General features: G+C 41.3%; 1 protein-coding gene across 1 annotated transcript in view; it reads right to left on the bottom strand.

Annotated features, from left to right (window-relative positions):
• The window catches only part of COL21A1 (collagen type XXI alpha 1 chain), a 105,042-nt gene extending 85,093 nt beyond the window's left edge, over positions 1–19,949 (bottom strand). Inside the window, exon 1 of the mRNA XM_065835159.2 lies at positions 19,791–19,949. The gene's annotated coding sequence lies outside the window, so the exon portion shown is untranslated. The remainder of the gene's footprint in view (positions 1–19,790) is intronic.
• Positions 19,950–21,755: the final 1,806 nt, after the last annotated feature.

The raw sequence follows: 21,755 nt of genomic DNA, 5'->3' as shown, positions 1-21,755 counted from the left end.
CCTCAAGCACACACTAGCGTGGTTCGTTCCTGCTGCTCAAATGTTACGTGGGGTTTCTCCCCCAAAGTTCAGTAAAGGCACTAAGTACACCAAGTTTATGTTTGAGTTTTCATTCCTTTGTGCCACAGCCACTATTTCAATCTCTCATTAAAAACTGTTAACAGACAAAAGAGTATTGCACAAACTATTGACAAAGCAACTCACTTCAATCTTCGCTCCGAAATACATTTTAGGGATAGGCAAGGAAAAAAAATGGACTGGTAGTTTAAATGAAATTATTCTGCAACATAATCACAATTTCCACTATTAGAGGTGTTCAATAAAGTAAACCAACGAAGTAAACCACAGGAATTAGTACTACATGATAAGATTACACTTCACATCTATAGCTTTGATATATATACAGCAGAAAGTGTTATTAACATTATATAAAGAAGCAGAGAGGATTAAAGAAATTATCATATTTTTGTCAAATTTCTGAAAGAAGGCTTTGTATCAACTCTACAAGGGCTTTATAACAACTTTAATGATGTACCTCAAAGACCGAAGTAAGCAGCTGACATATATTATAACCCAAGCAAGAAGATACATATTTCTAAAAGCAAAAATCTTAAGTGGGATGGGTTATTTTTCACATGATTCAGTAAAGCACAGCAAACCCACAGGCTCCTCCAGTCTACAGCAGAGAAAGTTTGTATTCATGCTCGAGCATCTGAAGTCACAGAAGACTTGTATTTTTAAATCCAATTTATTCTGGCACTTTGCACTTTGTTGGATTAATTCCCATTCCAAGAGAATCCTGTGCCAGGTGCTGGCAATTAGTTATTACGGGTTAAAGAAAAAGGAGGTTTACCACAGCACTTGAGTTGCTTCAGTGATACCCGACGGATTGGAAAATAATATAGGATGGGCAACTTATGTAAGCAACCACAGTTGGTGGCTCCACGTTCTGGCTGCAACAAATGAATCTGAGGTCTCCCTAGAAACCATGATTTCATCCTGTCTGTGAAAAGCCCATGCTGTTATTTCCCTCTTTATCAAGCAACTTGAGATTCCACAGAATTTTCCCTTCTTGGACGGACCCAAGGAAAACAAAACAGCTAATCAATAGGACAAAATCTGACGCTCCAGTTCTACACTTGAAATTGAGCGAGCATACAGTTAACAGGATGCTGCAGAAGAAACATCTGCACCTACTCCTACAGGAAATCAAATTTTGAGTGTGCATATGTATCTGTGTTACCAAATGGGGAAAGAGAAAACCATTTAATATAAATGAATACCTGGAGCAATAATTTGGGAGACCATTTTGTCTGAGCTAAGAAATGTAGAGTTCAATTTTTGGTAAACAGAAAGAAAGCAGTCATTGGGGAACATAATGCAATAACTAGAAATTAGATATAAAATGGCATATAATTATACATAATTATATATAATTTAGCAATGAAACTACTACAGAAATTGGCTCAAGTCTGAGAGCAAGGTATAACAATCTCTAACAATGAATGCTGACAGAAAAAGGTGTAAAGGTAATATAAAAACTGAACCAATCCAAGTAAGCACTTCTAATGCAACTTAAATACTACATTGAGATCATGCCTAGCTGACAGGAGATACACAGAATTGCTCATTGATTACTAGCAAATTCAGCTAGGTCCTGATATGTCAGATACACATTTCTGCCAATAGCTCCTCATTCACATCTTATCCCCTAACATTTCTTTTCTTTCAATTTTTAATTTTTTTTCTCCACTTTGGAAAAAGAGAGGGTAGGGTTGGCTTAGTTAAGATGTTATTTGCAATGTGATGACTGTAACATTTGTTGTGAAAACAAGAGAAAAGCAGTAAGAAATACACAACAGGTGATTTAAAATAAGTTTGCTATGTGAAGGAAAGAATAAGTCTATGGGCTCTGTTTGCCTCCTGCAAGTAAGGGCCAGCATCAGAAATAAAAGTTATATTTCTGTCTTCCTATCTTTTTCTTCTGTTCATTTGTCTTGTTTATCCCTCAAAATGGATTCCAGCACAACAGATCAAAACCATTAGTGTTACTCATTGTCTTTTTCCACAAATAAATGTTATTCTCACTGTTAAAGTACTGACAAATGCTGGAGGGGATGAGAATGATCACACAGAGCCCTGTTTTAGCTGAAAGTTTCCAAACTTTATTTGAAAACTTAGGCCTTTCTAATTCTTTAACTGTCCTCCCTCTTTCCCCCTTATTTCCAGAAACATTCTATAAAAGGTAAAACAGACTAATCTTAAAAAAATAAAAAAGGAATCCACAGCCATTGGAAAAGCTGGTTGAAGTCTCTACTTAAGCATCAAAACTTGATTTCATTGTTTTACACTATAGAAAGAATGGATGTTTATTTCATTTAACTTTGTACAACAGCCTTTAGACTAAATATCAAGGTATCATGAAGTAGACTGGCATTTAAAACATTTATGTTAGCATTTTGACAATGACATAAAAACTCACTGACATCGAACCAAGAAGAGCCATATGAGAGAAATAAACAGAAAAGAATTCTAGGTTTTCCAATTCCGTGTTGTTAAATTATAGGGTATTTTTACTTAGTCTTGTTTTTGCTGAAAATATTGACAAGTCATTCAAATGAGATTGTGATCACTGAAGGAATGGAATAGAAATTCTATAGGAATGTAGGACCTGAACTAGTGAAAACCTTGAAAGAAGGTTCTCTCCTCTGACTGTCTTCAGTGGAGCTACATCAGACCCTTGATATTTTAAACAATTTTTTGAGGGAAGAAAACATAAATTTAGCACATTCATCCTCAAAGGGGAAAACATAAACATTTGCTGTTTCAAGTATTTCCAAAGTTTGGTACTTTGAGAAACACTCACAGTTCCAGATACAGTATGATCCCAAGTAAAAATTAAAACCATGCAAAATTCAGCTGGTTAGCTGCTTTTCACCTGCAAGAAGACTAAAGATATTCCAGCAAGTATTCAAGCTCACTTTCTTTACAATGTGATGACTCTTACAGCCCGTTATTTGAAGACCTTTTTTTTGTTATATTCATAAAGTATAAAACTTAGTCCTGGCCCCTACTGGGTGTTTTTCCTTCAGTCCACCAAGTAACTAAGGACACAGTAGCTGCAGGGTTGATTAACTAAAGAAGAGAAAAATCACACCAAGAAGGTTTTGCAAAGGTGGAGGGTGGGGAGAAGGCCAGGGCTGTGCAGCACTACGCAACCCACATCTATGAGGATACCCTCTCCAGAAAAACGCTGTGTATTCCTCTCTGCCTTCAGCTTTGTTTCACACAGGTAAATAGCATTAAGAAAAAATATGAAAAAAGCCAGTAGGTACCATGCAAACATCACCTGGATGTTGCAAATCACTTTCTGACATAGCAAAACCACCAGTATTTCCCAGTCCCCTGGATAGGCATCTGAACAAGCTGCTTTCAGTTGCACATGAAAACACACAAATTTAGAAGAGAAATGCCAGTTAAGTGAAAGTTTGTCTGCTCTGTCAAAGCCATTATGTGCGATTTTGGGAAAAGAAAGCATCATCCAGGATATTTTTATCATCTAGTTTGACCCCATGTATGCATAAGCTGTAGATATCTTATAAGAAACTGGATTAAACTGCATTTTTAAGAAAAATATCTAATGTTGTTTTAATGACTCAAGTGTATCCCTGCTCTCTCCAACCTCCTTGATCTTTTCCACTTCTTAATCAGCCCCATATTTTAAGAAACTGCATCTTATTTCAAAGATTAATTTGTCTGAATTTCCAGCCACTATTTCTGGCTATGACTTCCTCAGCAAAACTGAAAGGTCCTCCCCTACTCCTATCTATATGTGTACACAGTCCAAGCCACCACTCAGTCCTGTCCTTCATGTACTAAACGAATAGACCCTCCTGAGATTCATGTTGCTATACTTGTTTTCCAAATCCCTTCTCGTTTTTGTTACTTTCCTCTGAATTCCATTTCTGGCATACTGTTTTTGAGGTGTGGACATAGAAGAGGGCACAATATTTTAGCACACTTGTTAATGTAAGATCTCAGATCAATTCCCTGTTTCTGCTCAAAAGCCTTGTTCTTCACACATCCACACATACTGGTCTATTTTGTCCCAGCCCTGGAGCAACAGCCCATATTGAGGTGATTATCTACTGAACAGTGACACCAAATAAAACAATATATCTGAAGTAACCTACAAAGAATAAACTGATGACAATTATTCAGGATTATCTCAAAAGCATTGCTATTTGTAGGTATCGCTCAGTGTCCGCTAATGAACCTGTTTCTAATTATTTAAATAATGGCATTTGCTGAAGCCATTTAGCTCCTTGGGGATGAGGAAGGGTGCGTGCAGTATTGCTACAAGTCACTAAGAGAGAACCAAAAGGAAGGTCAGATGTCTGGGAGGACTCTGTAGGACTCCTGGGGTATGTAAAGCAGCAATGGGGAAGCTGGACACAGTCCTGGTCAGTTTTTTCTGGGTCTGTGGGAGTCTAAGTGGGAGATGGGAATAAAATCTGGGTCTCTTCCTCTCTCCCCCATCCCCAACCTCCCTACCTGAATGCAGAGAAAGCTGTGGGGAGATCCCAGGGCAGTCTGCAATTACTCAGAGGGCAGGTGTAGAGGAGATGGAAGCAGAGTTTCCCCACAGTCGCACAGTGCAAGGACAAGGACAAACAGGCACAGAGGAACAGAGGAAATGCCAGCTCAGTGTAAGGGAAGCACTTTCTACCAGGAAGATGGCCAGACACTAGAAGAGTAGGCAAAATCTCAATCTTTGGTCTTATTCACACCTGGACTGAACAAGACCCTACCCAGTCTACACTAACTGGGTCTACTTTGACCAGAAGCTAGACCAGATGATCGCAGGAGGTCCCTTCCAACCTCCATGTTTCTGTATCTCTGCAGTCCCTTTCCAGTATCCCTCTTTCTCACTCTCCAGAGTACGATTTCTAGGGCACTTGCCCTCAAGGTACGCTGTCCCCATCCCTCAGGCGTATCACCCTTCTCCAAGCTGTTTGCTTTTCTGAGCTATTCTATTGAAGAACAGGGCCTATGAAGGTCAGAAGAGAGTGTGATGACAAGCAGACTGGAGGAAGAGGTGGGGGAGGGTGAGGAAAACTGGCCCAGGCAGCCCTGCCCTCCTGCCGCCCCGGCGGGCAGAACGGGGCTTCCGGGGCAGCCACTGCCATTCCTCATATCTTGACCTCTCCTCTTGGCAACAAGACCGGTAGACAGCTGAGCAGGCAGGAGACAAAGTTTGGACATTCAGAGTACACCCCACACTACAGCACCTGCTCCATATCTCCCCAGTTGCATGCACAGAATATGCAGCCATATTCCTGCACATGAGATGTCTACCAAATGTCTTCTGAAGTCAGTAATGACAAAATGGTATTTATATTATTATGACACCTCAGAGGTGCTTAAGAAGGAATTCCTCTTGTGCTCAGAGGCAAGAGGAACGTTTGTAGCAGACATCCACCAGCTCTTCAGCTTTCAGCTTTCAAAGTGGCCTTTTATTGTCTCTGACTCTTGAACGAGTAGGGGTAGCTTTCCCCCTTTCATGAGTAACTCCAGCTTTTCTCTTTTGTTGTTTAGCGGTCAGTATTCAAGTTAACATTTTTCAAATGTTCCCTACATGTATTTGTGCACTTTGATTTTCACATGTGATACTCTTCAGTTGGATACATAGTTCCATATCTGTAAAATAGTTGCCTAGCTATCACATTCTTGGTTTTGATGAGCCATACCCTCAGTGATACTGGCAGAACCATACGTACCACCTCATCTCTCCATATGCAGCAGCTCCTGAAGCCTGTAATCCTGCTATAAACACTTACCTCTGACATCTTAGCTTTTTCTTTTCTCTCACTCCAGACAATCTGTGCTATTGGCCACTTCGTTAACCTTCAGACATTCACTAAGCAGGATTTAATAGTACAATAGGAGCACAACTCCAAATCTCCAAGATACCCTGATGAGAACTACCCTCAAGGCAGGGACATGTTTGTTTCCACAACAATTATAACAGTCATGGCCATGCAAGTCTGTTATGCACTTGGAAATTCTCAAAAATCTCAGTGTTCAAAACTGGAAAATTAATCCTCAGTTGTCCCAGACAATTCCCCACAAGCTGGCACTGCAAGGATGGAGTGGGATGGAGGGCAGTATCCTGTTCCATCTTGCCAGGCTACAGCACATGAGAAGAAGGCAAATTCTTTCCTCCCACTCTATGATGAAACCTTCAACATATGGGTCAGAGAGTCATCTGGCCCCCAGGGATGAGATCTCCTACTGTATCAGTAGTTATCCCAGAGTCATAAGCACTCATCACCTACACATCTCTTAGGTTTCCACCAAGGAACCAGAAGAAATAAGGCACTTTTTTCCCCCCTTTGAGCAATAATTAAATAACATTTAGCATAAAGAGCATGCTACCTCAGTCCACTCTGACAGATTGTACCTTTCTACAGTATTATAGCTGACAGACTAAATAGCTGAAGGCTTTCACATTTTGCCTCCTTCTTGCCAATCCACTTGCAACTTTTCTGCTCAAGAGGACAGAGCAAAGAGTTCTGCCCTTTGTTTATTTTTTACTTAATGGCCTAGAATTTGTTAATAATTCAGGAGTATCACATTTCCGAATAAGACAGCTTAATTTAAATTAGCAAGAGGTGAATTAAATGGTCATTAGAGGTTAGAGGAGTTCAGACATTTTGCTTTCAAAAGCACAGATGACTTTTTCCAAAGTAGTTCCCATCTCTTAAAACATACAAAACATATAACTTATTTTCTCTGGAGTCCATTAAGAAATGTCCACTGTCACCAACGTAGGTTGCAAAAGACAGAATAAAACAACATAGCACACTTGTTGGGACCTTTGACAAGTTGCTTACACTGCATAGTGACACTATCAGATAGGTTTGAACAAAGTACAGGTCATGTTTTTCTGCATAAACAGGTATACAACTTACCTTTCAGAGAAGTCCCACAAATGAAAAAGGCAGATTTTATATTGTCATAAATGCTAATAGATGGCTTTCAAAAAAATTGAAAGGAATACAATATGTTTTTATTTGTGCCAGAAATCTGACATTTCTGAACACGCCAGAATCATTTTCAGACATATTCCAGAGTTATTCACATTGAGAAAGGCTTTTTTTTAAATGTCAAACTGGTGCTCTTAGAAAAATGGGTAGATTTGGGGTTGTTTTTTTTTTGTTTGCTTGTTTTAAAAAGCTGAATTGATATACAAGAGAGAACTCTAATCTAGTCTGTGTTCCCAAGAACACAAAATCTTGAGCATCATGTCCAGCGTTTCAGAGCAAACACCTGCAGTGTTTCCAAGGTTTATTCTGGCACTTGAAGCTACGGTTTACACAGCCGAACAAAAGTACCATGCATGCAGTCTTAGTGATTTCATATAAAGAAGGCTTGTGGAGATACGTTCATCTGTTAAATGTCAGTTCCAATTTGTATTTCTCACAGTAAATGAAAAGCCATGGTTTAAAAGCATTATTAGCACAGATTCTTCAGACCATGGTGTTCCACAGGCCCCCTTTTGGGAGTGATCCTTTTTAATTATGTTCAATCCTCAGCCTTCTGCAAGTGCTTCTGAGTTTGATCCTTTACCACCAGAACACTAAAGATGCTGGAGGTAATAATAGCAGGTTTTTACTTTTTTTTTATTTTCTCCAGTTGATTTTAAAATACTTGGTGCAAAGTTACTTATCAAATGAGGTGCTGCTAGTGCCTGTCATGGTACAAATGAAAACCTCCAGATTCATCAGATTTCAGTGCCTGAATTTATGCTATGGAGCCTCAACATGAAATCATTTGTTTTATATTTGCTCTCCATGATGCGCAACTTCACGTTGATTTCTGTGGTGTTATTAGAAAATATCTATTAGCTTTTAAATTGTGGCATTCATAAACTGTCAAAAATACAGTACATCAGCAGCATGAAAAAATATTAAACAAAACCAAAACAAGACAAAGGAAAAAAAAAAAAACTCTATACCAAACTTATCCAACACATAGCAATAATAATTGATGTTACATAACATATAAAAAAAGAGATCAAAATGGATCCAGATGAGGAGTTTCTGAACATAGTCCCTTTTATATGATGTTCCCTCTCTATGAAGATAAAAGTTTAAGTAGACTGAATTATCATGCCCAAAGCAGTATGAAGAACGCATTTGTGCACTTTACTTTTGCAGCTCTGCTTCTAATACAGCAACACACACAATGTTCGCAGTTATCCTTGACTAAATAAAACAGACCTTTTATGTAGCTTTCCTCTTCATCTATTAAGAGGCATAATCTCTACCATAACTTACTTACACATCTCACTTGGGTCCTATGTGAACAACAAACACTTAGTGATGTAACTTGCTTTTGGAGGCTGATACCTGTATTTATAGCTCCCTGCAGTGCTGGCAAAAAAAGGGCTTGAAATACACAATACCACCCATAGTTACACCATACCTCACACTTCTCTCCCATTCAACCTCAATCCAAAAGCTCATCATTTAAACTTTTACCAGAAATGCAAAGGTTCAAACTGCTTCAGACTAAGGAAGGAACTAAACCCTGGTCTTCTTTTCTGACTAATGCTCCAACTACATGACATAAAAGGTAAAAAATACTGCTTTTCATGAAGCTTGTTCCAAAAACAAGTCTTAAAAATCCTGCTTGATCAGGATCCAGAGGTGAGACAGAGGAATTCCAACCCTGTAAATCTTTCTAGGAACTGGGCTTGTGCTACATACTTACCTATGCCACACAGTTCTAGGCATGCCTAGCATCAGAAGTGTAGGTGTATAGGAATTTTTATTGACAGAAATACAGCTACAATGACTTCAGTTACCCCTGGGTTTGAAGTAAAAGCAAGAATCTCTCTATGGCATTTCAATATTGGACCTGGGTTCCAGGAATAGAAGTTACACAATTGGCAGTGGTAGGTTAATGGTTGGACTTGATGATCTTAAAGGTCTTTGCCAACCTAAACAATTCTTTGATCCTATTCTGTAGGATCTATAGGCTTTTGAGGAATGATACACTCAAGACTCATTTCTGCACTTGACAGCAGCCTTTTCTAAGCCAGAACGTACCAGTTATGCAGAATGAAGATGCTCTGAAATAGATTCTGTGCTTTGAAACGGAGACACAAAATTGAACTGAGGTGCTGTCTGGTTGCTGAAGTTGCATCCCCAGAAACCCTGATTTCACTGGTCTCTCCTTCTAGGGTTCACTCTTCCAGCATGAAAATCAAGTTCTCATCCTCTGACTTGGCAAATATCACTCATTTACCTTCAGTCGCATCACTGTGCTCCTCACTGTCTGCCCACAAGACCAGTTTTTAGACATTTGTAACCACTCACCCAAGGCACTTCACTGGTTTCAGTTCTATGCAGATTTTGATGGTCCATTTATGAATGGTTCATTCATTAGCACAAGCCAACAGTAATACTACCTGACCTGCACCAAAGTATACAGAAAAATTTGTACAGAATTTAATACTAAGGGAGAGATGGGTAAATTCCTTTTCAGTAAAGTCCAATGTATTTTATGTAGTAAACTATGCTGTGATCCACATTCTATGCTGATGTATAAAAAAATATGTAAACTATAAAATAAAAATGTAAAATAAATATAGCACCTGTAGGTTTAGATGAAACCAGTCATTGTACAGACACAGTGCCACTCCTTCAATTTAACATGACTGGGTAGACTGACGTTTACACTGGGAAAAAAAAAAATTAATGGTGATCTCAATGAAACATAAAATCTGTACCTGGACTGTAATTCCTTGCATTCAGGCCTAAATAAGCACAGCACTGTCTGTGGGACTGGGACTCCAAATGAAACAAATCAGGAAATAATCAAAATAAATAAGCGCACACATTACATTGTATACCTTGAAACTTTAAACAACAGCTATTCTATTTCCAGTTACAGAATGATATGACATGCTCCAACCTCCACCTAACATTGCTTTTCATGTGATAGAAACAACCACTATTCAGGAAGTATTCTTTCAAATTCTATTCTCCCAATTTTGAAAATACAAAACTGTTGCAATACTGAACACTATGAGAATACCAACTTAATACGTTCAGGCACATTTTATAGAAGCTGTATTTGCCAGCGCAATAATTGTGGTATTTGCAGGTACTTTAAGACCACAATAGTTATCTAAGTGGTCTGTGAATTCTAGATACTCCACACAATGATTTCGTATGTTTGTTTACCACTTCAGAATGACCTTATATAAAAATGTCTTCTTCAAAACAAACAGTCGCACTGGAGGAATCTCTGGTGGATGGTATCAGCATCCAAAGATGGTGTGTATAATAGCATATACTGTTCTCTTACTTAAACTCTAACACACTGATCCACTGTTTGACTAAAATGGATTTTCATGCTTCTAAGCTTTGTTTCAAGGTAAGTGATCATATTCTCTGTTCTTATACGGGCTGTATAATTCTTCAGGATTCACAATCCATTTGCAAGTTACAGAATTTAGCTGCATTTTAGCCATAATAACTAGCAACTATGTCATAATCCATAAGCATTGTTTTACATTTTAGATCTTTAAAATCAAATGTTATCATGTATGTTTTGGAATGAAGTTAAAGATGAACTTTACAAACTTGCACTTTTAAATATCCAGACATGCGGTTGTTGGTTCTCAGTATGAAAAGTGAAAAAAAAGTATACACACAAAAAGACAATTCCTTTTCAGCCAAGACCAAACATCACAAAATATGCTTCCATGACAATAAAAACAGATTCAGAACATTAACCAACGAAAATGTATAAGCAAATTAACCTGGAAAATAACTATTTCAGCAAAAAAGTAGCAAAATGTCTATGTCACAAAAGATGATAGGATTATTTAGTAATAATCACTGGTATTTTCCATGGTATCAAAACATTCTCTACATCTTGGCCTATTCATTTTCAGGAGAGAAAGGCTGCCTCCTGTTTATTCAAACAAGAAAACAGGTTAATGATTCAAAGTGATTATATATTTCTCCCTGGTGTCAATCAGCCATGCTTGAGTTCTATTAATATTTTGGTATTAGTGTAGCAGAATTTTCAGGATGAAATCACCATGTAACAGAACTTTTCAAATCACTTTAATTTCTGAGCAAGATTTCATTGCCTGCAGTTGCCCAACTTTCCAAAGGCATCCTATAAATACTCCTGCAGGAGCAGAAGACATACATTACCACAGCGCTATTTAGAAATCAGACAGAGTAAACCAGGAAACTAATTCAAAACTGCATGTGGTCAAGCACTGAGGAGCAGAGAGAATCGGGTGCTCTGCAAAGCACCAAAACTTTTGCAGGGGGAATGCTCCGTACTGGACAGCTCCAGGGCAGTTCTGCTGAATGCCTTTTTCTTGCTGCTACTGGTACGTAAAATCAAAGCTACTCATTACCTATAGAGGTTATGTAGCATGAGTGGGTATATAAATGTATATACAACGAAGAAATTCTCCGTTGCTAGAAAAACCTTTTCTGAGGGCAGATACCTTATTTAAACCCAGATTAGAAAAGAAGAGAGAAAACAAACGGAACGTCTTTATTCTTTAAGAAATAAAAAGTAAGCTTTTTCTTTGGTGCTGCTTGGCTTCCTCGAAGACAACTGAGTGCTTCTGAAAATGAGGCACAGCTGTCCTCTCTTTTGAGTTCCTTAGTGAAATCCTCTGCATCCTGGCTTCCCTCCCCTTTTTGGCAAAACTTGTCAATGTTCATTTCAGCTGAGTCATGAGCGCTCCATGACCATGTGGGCCTCCTTGCACAGCAAATGGACTTAATCAGAGAGGCATACAATTACATTCCTTCCTCCTCATTCCAAATTCATCAGGGAATAACAAACATAAAACTCCATTGTCCAGGACTTTAAAAAAAAAATCACTATTATTCCTATTCAACAACTCTTCCTCCCCTTCCCTACCCCTCATTCTTTTCTATGCTAGTAGAACAGCAAAAAATTATTTTATCACTTTGACTTCTGTTGCACTGCAAGAGTATATTTCTCAGTTTCATATATTGCCAGCATTTAGACACTTATCATCAGTGATTTCTCACAATTTGTGCAATTCTACATAGGCCCTGAAAGATTTTCCATTTTACTTTTCAGGGATAGGAAGAATCTCCTCCAAATCTCTTAATTGCCATTATTTCTCTGTCCTTTTTCTCTCAACTTCCAGACAGACCTATTCAAAAAGCCATTTAATTTATTGGGTTGGTTCACTTACGGTTGCCATTTGATCCTCACTTCCTCTGCAAGTGACAGAGTTTCTGAAGGACAAAAAGGACTTTTTTCAGCAGGGGAAGAGTTTTAGTTTTTTCTCAGTAAGATAATTAGGGCGTTTGTCTCTGAAAATTGCCCTCAACATAATATCACCTTTTATTTTTGCATTTCCATATAAAGTTTCCTTTAAGTTCTATGAAGTAAGGGGCTCCACTCTTTACACAGCTCCAGTCTTCTTGGCTGGACTTTTCCATGTTGTTCTAGCTCATGAGTTGATGGTGAATCTCACAGTATATCTCAAAAGTTCTCTCACTTTAATTCTCCCAGTTCTGCTTCCTCCTCATGGAAACCCTTTAAACAGAATGTGATAACCATGCAGATACCATTCCAATTGGTAATGAACATGTGCTCTCCTTTCCCAAAATACCGACGCGGACTTCAGTTTGTATTCTGCCAGGAGTGATCTGCTTTACCTTTCAGTTCTGTGCTATCAAGGCCAAGATTTTAAAAGCTGGAGACTCCCATGTCCACCTCCCATAAGCAAGCAATGCTACGATTAAATGGAAGCCCAGCATTATGTAACTTTCCCCTGGGTTTTTGATTTTGGGCATAAAGTCTGATCTCAAAGAGCCACTTCCCACAGAGCACTTTTTTTTGTTTTGAAACACCTCCCACAGCTAGGAAAGGAAAAAATCCACAACCCTAACAGTCCAGCAGTGGTCCACTCCTGCTTCTTCCAACTTCAAGTCATTCTGCATAATTCACACACCCTTTAAGTTATTGCACAGATGTGCCTGCCTCCTCTTCTCCACAAAATACACTGCAGCTACACTTAAGAGTGTTTATTTTCTCCTTCGACTTTCTATTTAACTGGGAATATTATTCTGTCTTCTGTACTTGCAATGAGGAAGGGGAAATAGTAGGAAACCAGGGTCAGATCCCAAGTGCAAGTTAGTAGGAACATGTTGATCTGGCCAAAGAGAGCTGAAATGAAAGGAAGACACATTTATTTAAACAGCCTTGCTTGGATCTGTCTAATGGAGTCTGTCTGGGCCAGAGCTCCAAGAGAGCCACCCAGGAGGTTAAAAGACTAAGAAAAATCAATTATTACATTTGGGGACACCGAAGGCAGTAGGTGCTTTTCTAACTGCACCTATAATTCGAACTTTAAAGTGTCTGATATCAGGAAAAGAATTAAAGTGTCTCTTTGTACATCTTCCCTCAAATGTATGCATTAAACTAACAGTCTAGAAAACCCAGCAGGGCACCGTGGGGTCCCTCCCTGGCAGCTCCTCTGGTAGTTTGGCAAAAGTTCACACAGTTTTCCACACTTCAGTGAAGCAAGGGTCATACTACAAGATTTTAAACTGAGCTCAATAATCTGGTATTTTAATAAATTGTACTGTTGATACAAGTACACAATATTATCTTGACCTCTCTACATAAGATACTGCAAGCTGTTGTGGAATTAGGGAACCAATAGTCATAAGGGGGTGAGAACTGCAACGACCTACTGAGACAAAAAGCAGCACAAGGTGCTCCTGACAACAGAGAGTTCCCAAGTGTCTGTTAAAGGCTGAGCCTACCCATGCTCCTGCTGTTACACCAGCTGCAAGCACTCTTATGTGTTTTCAAATCACCTTAATTTGGCTCATTTTTATATGCTGCAACAGTTTTGAGGAAAAAGAAAACTTTTGGAAATCATTAGCTCTACTTAATGAAGAAAGTACAGACTGTTATAAAGTATTTCGGAAAATAGAAGCTGGCATGCTTTTAAAAATGCTGGCTTAATCTCAAAGTAGAGCTCAGGGTTTTTTTTTTTTTTCCACTTTCTGTTGATGTAGGATATAAATTGAGTTCAGGCAAGTTGGAACATGTTTTATCATCACCATGGCTCTGAAGGGGATAATGCAAATCAACATTGTACATTTGATAAGTTGGACTAAATATAAAAAATACAGAGCTTTGGGTATAGTAAATAGTCTTTAAAATATATAAAAATGTTCTGAGCTAACCAAATACCAGTGTTAATGTAGACTCCAACCACAGAAGTTGGGACACTCTTCATTCCAATGCCTCAATTTCTCCCTTTCAAAGACAGCTTGGATGAAGACACTTTTCTAGCATGTTCCACAGATAAAATATTTTAAAAAATCCTACAAGTTTTATCACACCAGTAAATATACAGCATGCCACAGCCACTTCAGCTGTGGATACCTGATGCCCAGACAGACACATTCAGAGCCCTGATAATCTTAACATCCCAATTAAAACATACAAAAAGCCAATAATCACTTCTTTTTTCAGGGTCTTTTACACTCACACACAAACCTGCCCACCTGTAAGCAAGTAGTCCACTTTTACCAGCAGATTTTACCTGTGCCAAAGAAGATGGGGATGGTAAAGCTACATCCCACACCATTGATTAGCATCTCCTGTTTACACAGTACTTCTGCCACCACCTCTAAGGACAGACATGAGTGTACATGAAGTGGCTGCAGGGCCTCCCTTGCTCTTCAAGGTCACTGAAGTGCTCTGCCAGAATGGTTCTGTCCCAGTATCTCTCTTCATATGTCCCTTGATCGCCTTCTCAACAGCCAAAACAAGTGACACGGAAACTACAGCCCTTTTCCAAAAGTCTGCGATGGGGATGGGAGGGGGAAGGCTTTGAAGGGGCCAGTGAAGAGCGAAAGGAAAACTTTTAGCCTGGGGGGAAAATGGATGGCTGTGGAGGCTGATAAGAGGCACCCACAACATGAGACAGTGGAAAAGACAATGAGGAGAGCCTGTCTGGATGAAAAGTGTGAGAGAATAAGAGAAGTCCTGCTGCCACGAAGCTCCACCGAAACCTCCCTGTCCTAAAAACGTCCTGAGTCCTCCTCATACCTCTGTCCCCATGTCAGTGCCCAGAAGACCCCTGCCCATAGTCCCACAGCCAAAGGCGGGTGGCCCTGACAGCCCCTGCTCAGCTCCTCCTGCCCCAGAAAAGCTGTGGTTGATCCCAGCCCCTCCTTGTCTCTCAAGGCAATCTCCAGAACCCACTCGTTCTGCCACATCAGTAGTTTTTTCTGTCAACAGGGCTAAGAAGCCTCCAGCTTCTCCTTGTTACTAGCACAGTGTCTCATGCCTCAAACCAGAGCTTCAGACCAAGCTACTGGAAATAATCATGAGAGAAAGAAAAATCTTGGAATATGAAAGTCTGAATTATGAAGAGGCCTTAAAGTACTAATATACAAGAAGGAAATTTAGATTTCCTATGTGCTAGTGCAGTACTCTTAACAGGCTTACTTTGAACTGACAAGAGAATTCAAGGAAAAATGTAAATCTCTCACTGGCATGAATGATAGTTTTATTTTGCACCACATCAAGTTCAAACAAACTTCCCTGAAATTTTTGCATGTTCTTAGTTATAGAGTACGTGTCTCATTCCAGTACCTGTGTGTTTTACTTAGAGCAGCTATTAACTTCTCACTATTTAAATCCTGTTTTATTACAACATAAAACACACTGATAAAAAAAGATCAATTACTCAATCCAACACCGAAACGATATAAATACACAAAATTCCAAAAGGTTGACATGTATTTACTTTGTACTCTTATTTCCATTCATATTATTCAGTATGATCAACACTGCTCATCTCCCTGGTTTCTATCTGCTCTTAATCATGAATAGAATGCCTGACATCTACCCTGGAAGGCTAAATCAATCAACGCTGTTTTAAAACAATGTTTGTGCAGATTAACGGTAACTTAGAAAAGTTTCTTTTCTAAGTCTCACAGTATTGCAAGACCACAGAAACTAGAGAGAAGAAAAACGCCTCAAGTCATTTTGTCTATGCCCCCACGGGTCTAAGTTTTCTTCTACCATATATTGCTTTTTTTCCATGGCCAGTCTAGTTCTAAATTAATCAACATAGAAGCCTTGCAGGGCTCAGCCTGTTTCCATGGGCAAGAGCAGGGAAGAAATGCCAAGCCCTGATTATTATTTTTGATTTAACAAAGCCATACGTATTGCCCTGGTGTAGCAACCTCCTTAACAACTTTCTCCTTATCCCTAAATTTTACTCCACATTAGCGAGTTGGCTGCACACAGGCAGACGCTGGCTGATGGAGCCACCTGCAATGCAAAGACCTGAGCACGGTCACTGCAGATACTGAAGGAGATGCATAAAATTCTGGCAAAGGATGCGCAGGGGGCATTAGCCCCTACATGCTCCAGCACAGGCAAGCCAAGGACATGCTGCAGAACCACACATCTGTACCACAAAAAACTCTTCTAGAGACCTTGTTGTTTTGTGTAATTAGGGGAGATACACTCTCTGGCAATCTCCTTGTGACCGTCACCCTGAGATAGATGGCAAAGTTCATCTTCCAATCTCTGTAGGCTCACCCTTCCTAAAGTCCACATGCTCAGACACTTCAGATACCCACTACAGTGCTAGTGAGTAGATTTCACACATTTTCAACACAAGATTTGGATCAGTGAAGCTTTGAAATTTGTGAGGGCCCTCACAGCACTAACATGCCCTCACTGGCCCCTTCCACAGCCCAGGACGCTATTTCAGGCCCACAGGGCTGCTCCAGTGACACCGCAGCCCAGCTAGTCTCCAGCTCCTGCATCCTTTCCTGTCCAGCCACAGGCCTACCCATGGGGCCAGGTGACAGCCTGTCACCAGGGATGTGCCCAATGCCAGGGGCTGGGGCTGCCCCACTGCCCCCAGCTGTCCTGCTCCTGGCTGGGACAGCGGGATGGGCCCTGGCTGCCAGGCCCTACCCTGATGGAGCCTCCAAATGTGTCGTTTCAGATGATTCACAGAAAATCCCAATAGAGTACAGGGCAACACGCTGACATAAAAAAAAAAATAAATGCAAGACAATGCATTTTGTAAGGCGCATTTTGATTTCTTCAAGCACCCTAGACTGCTGGGAGACCGCGGGTGGGATGGAAAGTGAGGGATTCAGCTGATGAGGAAAGATGATGCATGAACAGCGCATCTTCAGTGGGGTTACTGGGCTTAGCTCTGGTCAGCTCAAAGAAGACAAAACAGGCAGAAACTAAGACATCTTGATAGTACAGATGACTAAGAGCATTAAAAAGGACTGTCTAATAGACACTGGAAAGATTGAATTGGCTTCATTCAGCACCGCTCTAAGGTACTAAGGGCAGAACACAGGGACAAGAAATACTAACAAATAACCTAGAAAGAGAGGTTAGGCCTTGTCTGTTCCCACTCTTATAAAATGTGGATGTTAAAAAAAAATGAAGTGATCCTTTTGTGGGCTGTGAAGCTAATTTTACAAGCAATCACCAGGAGCAAAGAATGTTGCAGAATTTTTAAAATAATTAATCTGTAATTAGACACAAAGAATAACACAATAAATAAAGGAACAAAATTTGAGCATAGTAGTAAACACCTCTAGGCAATGGAGGTAAGGAAAGAAAAACACCAGGTCTAATTCCAGCCAGCTATTTCTGTAATAGCTGGGCTAATAATAGGACTGGACAAAAAAACTTGTTTAATGCAGTAGGACAAACTACACTTTTCAAAGTATGTTTAAGAACAGAATGATAATCCAAGTAATTCCAAAGATAATGATCATAGCCAAGATATAAATTAAACCAAAGTAGTCTTGCCTCACCGACTGTCTGAGACACACCTGTATTACTGAGGACCTGAAGGGAACAATGTGATACAGTTTACAGAACTGTACTTTGAAACCAAGCTCAAATCTCCTGACATTTACCAGTAAGGCCAGTTGTGATGGTGCCAAACCAAGATGTGATATTCTTCAGCAGATCATCCACAACTGCTCTTAGACTTCATCTGTAAACACAGTTTGAGCAGAAGTAAGAAGAATCACAAAACCAAGTATAAAAGTTAGGCATGTGAAATATTATAAACAGATTACCAAACCGTGTTTACCTTACAAAGCTACTTATTTGATATGCATGATCATCACCAAGAGTGCGAGTTCACAGGCTGGCCTCCTGGTAGCCTCTGTCAACCTAGGAGACTGTAAGGGACCTGGAAAGGTCATGTAGTGTCTCTCACAACAGGAAGGCACGATCACATCTGCCTTAATCATTTCTGGTAAATGTTTGTTGCTACAGTGAAGGAGATTCCATACCCTACCTGGACAACCCAGTGCTCAATTACCTGTGCAATTAGACAGGACTTTCCTGTCTAATTTAACCTAATCCCTCCTGCTGCAGCTCAGCATGCTGGTTCTTGTCGCATCTCCACTGAACGTGGAGAACAGTTTGTCTCCCGCCACTCTGCAGCAACCAATTACACAGTTGAAGATAGTTATCATATCTCCCATCAGTCTGTGCTTTCCTAGGCTACAACATTCCAGTTCTTTCACTCTTCTCTCATAGGTTATGTTTCCCCATCTCTGATCACCTCAGCTATTCATCTCATGCCTAACTGCTAAGACTCTGCTGGAACCGTGGTGTCCAAAATCCCAGACAGTACTAATACCAGACCCAGACCCAAAGTGACAACTACCAAGAGATGCCATCACACATCTGCAACACTCCTGCAACATCCCAGAATGACATTGGTCTTGATTTTGCACACATTTAATATCCTGTATCCTATCAAAGCCTTCACGCTGAAAACTATATTTCCTAAGGAAAATACTTAGCAGAGTTCTTCAAACAAATATTTTGTGCCCGTTATTTAGTTCAGTATATCTGAGAGATCTATAACAAGCACACACCAACAATCAATAAGGTTTGTGGAAAACTTCCAAGTAAGTTTACTGAGTCTAGTAAACCCACAAGGCTTTCTCAGGTGCCTGAAACCCGGAAGACTTTCAGAATCAACAAGTGGACTCGATTTCCAGCCTGTGAAATCCTTGAATTGGAGACCACATCCTTTCAGCACAGTAAGTACCATGTACATCTAAGCATTACACAACTGAATAGTGGCCATCAGAAGCAGCCCGCAGGGCAGGTTTTTCTTTCCAGGTACGGCAACAAGTGTAATTGCAGCTACTACAAACCTTTCTACTCGCTATTGTAAAGTTTGGACTCCCATGTCACAAATTATCAAAGAAGTTAATACACACAGTAACTCGTTTCACCCTTGGTGCGAGAATAAAGCAGATTTTTGTATGGCACAGAAGGATATAACGTGATGTATATTATTTCATCTCGTGCCAACAAACTTAAGTATTTCAAGCGAGTACAATCTGCCTGCACGCACTAAAAATAATGATGGAAAAAAAAAAAAATAAGAAACCACACCAGTGACACAGTCCACTCTCAGCTCCCCGTTAGAAAGGAGACACAAATTTCCTGCCCCCAGTCCCACAGCCACACCCGGCGCCCCGAGGGCAGAGCGGCTGCGGGGCGGGGGTCTAGGTCGCCCCAATGGCTGCATCTGCCTGTCGCCCCCCCCCGCCCTGGGCTGCCCCTCCAGTCGACCCCGGGACGAGGGGAGCCCCGTGGGGGTGAGGCGCCGCCGGGGAGCTCCCGTCTCTCCCCCCGCTCGCCCGTGGAGCCCCGCTGACCTGCCGGCGGCCGGACGCCCTCCCTCCGCCAGCCGCGCTGCCCCACCTGCCGCAGGGCTCTGCTCGCTGCGGCGCGGCTCTGTCCGACACAACCCGGCTCTGTCCGACACCAGCCCGGCTCTGCCCCACGCCAGCTCGGCTGCGGCGGCCCCGGGCCCGCGCCGGCAGCCCGAGCCCGCCCCGCCCGCAGCACCGCCCCCCGCCCGCCTCCCCGCGGCGGCGGGAGGTGCCCCCCGCCCGGCCCCGCGTCCTGGCACGGCCCGGACTCGGCTGCTGACCAACGCCGGAGTCGAGAGCTGCTGCCTTCCCGCACCTCCCGTGCACCCCCTGCCCCCCAAAATGCGCGCTCCTGCCATCCTGCCCGGTCCCCGATAAGGGGTCGGACAGGCTTTCGTCGGTCCGGAAGAGCACCGCAAATTGTTTGATACAAGAGGGGCAGACCAGTAGTTCGGAGTAACTAGGTGATGTTGCTCCTTTTCTTTCAGAAGTACTTAGTTTGGCCACGCACCTGAGCGCTCCTGTTGCACATGTGGTTTCACACTTTCTCAAGTGAAGCTGTCCCACAATCTGCACCTGCAGTACCACCACCTGAACCAGAGCTCAAGTGCAGAAACACTTTTTGTGCTCATGCAAAACTATTGGTGCTTTCTGCCAAAATACTTCCCTCCACCTTGCCCTTTTGGACAATATCTGCTGCAAGGTGTTTTGATGCACAAATAGATCTAATTCTGCAGCTGCAGATCGACACCTTGAATAAATTCCTGCTCATCCTCCTGCATTTCTTTTTCCAGATGGAGGAAAGAGGCAGGATGACTCTTGTAAGGCTTGGCCTCAGTGAGTGCTGTGTCCAGGAGACGAGCTGATGAGAACACTGTGTCCTTGGGAAACTGGATGATCAGCCAGTGGGCACATGACTTACATTCACATGTGGAGAGGTGTTACCAAAGCCAGCACCTGGTATCTTTTACTGCCTTCAGACAAATTTCATGGACCCATAGACTTGAGAGAGGTGTGACAAGCCTGGTGCAGGCAAAGCAGTATCTAAGACTTCTGGAGCCATTCCCAAATTGTTCCTTATTCACAGGTTGTACCTAGGTGATGTTCCCCATGTGTCATGTCTTCCCTATGTGTCCCTGAAGGTCCTGGAGGAACCTCAGGGCTGTGCCACATGGGCCCTGTCCTCCTGTGAAGGAGCGTGTGTGAAGAAAAGCATTAAATTACAATGGAAGTGACAGCTTTCACCAGACTGGATGCCTGGATGCCAGGGGTATGAGGCTGGTAGGTAGAAGGGGAATGCAGCTTCACTAATTCTCCACGAGTTACATACATGTTCTCCCAAACATAGACAGACACCTGCATTAGCAAGTGGTACAAATTCCAGCAGTCCCAAACAGAGGCTCCTTGCTCTCATACTCAAGGTCCTCACCCCCTCTGCCACTGCCATTTTCAGGACCTGAAGCCAGCTCATCTTCCTGATGCTAAATGTGCTTTTCCAAGACATTGTGGGCTATATGTGCTGTAGGCACAGCAGTACCCATGACCACTTAATCTATTCTGTAGTCAGGGTGCACATTACTAAGAAATGTCAGCTTCTCTCTTCTTTCAGATCCTTCAGGCTTGCCTTATACACATGCCTGCATACGAGATTGTGTCTGCCTGGTTCCTTCAGCCAGGAGAAAAATCTGCATTCAGACATAACATCAATATGCTTTAACATGTAGTCTCTTCTGAGGATCACTGAATAGCAGCACATTTTTGTGAATGAATGAGGTAGTATGTGTCTGTGTTGCACCCTCATACACAGAGACCAAGTGTAGGCAAACATCTCTACACTTGACAGAAAGACCTATCACCTTCCAGTTAAGTGCAATTAATTAATTAATTAATTAATAATCAACCCTGCTCTTGTCTGGCTATCCAAACAGCAAAAGATCAAAAAATGCTTTTTGTTCTAAATCATATCCC

Source organism: Patagioenas fasciata, chromosome 3, assembly GCF_037038585.1.
Source record: "Patagioenas fasciata isolate bPatFas1 chromosome 3, bPatFas1.hap1, whole genome shotgun sequence".
Classification (NCBI taxonomy): Eukaryota; Metazoa; Chordata; class Aves; order Columbiformes; family Columbidae; genus Patagioenas; species Patagioenas fasciata.
The sequence above is the reverse complement of the archived record's forward strand: the minus strand, read 5'-3'. Positions and strand labels throughout refer to the sequence as shown.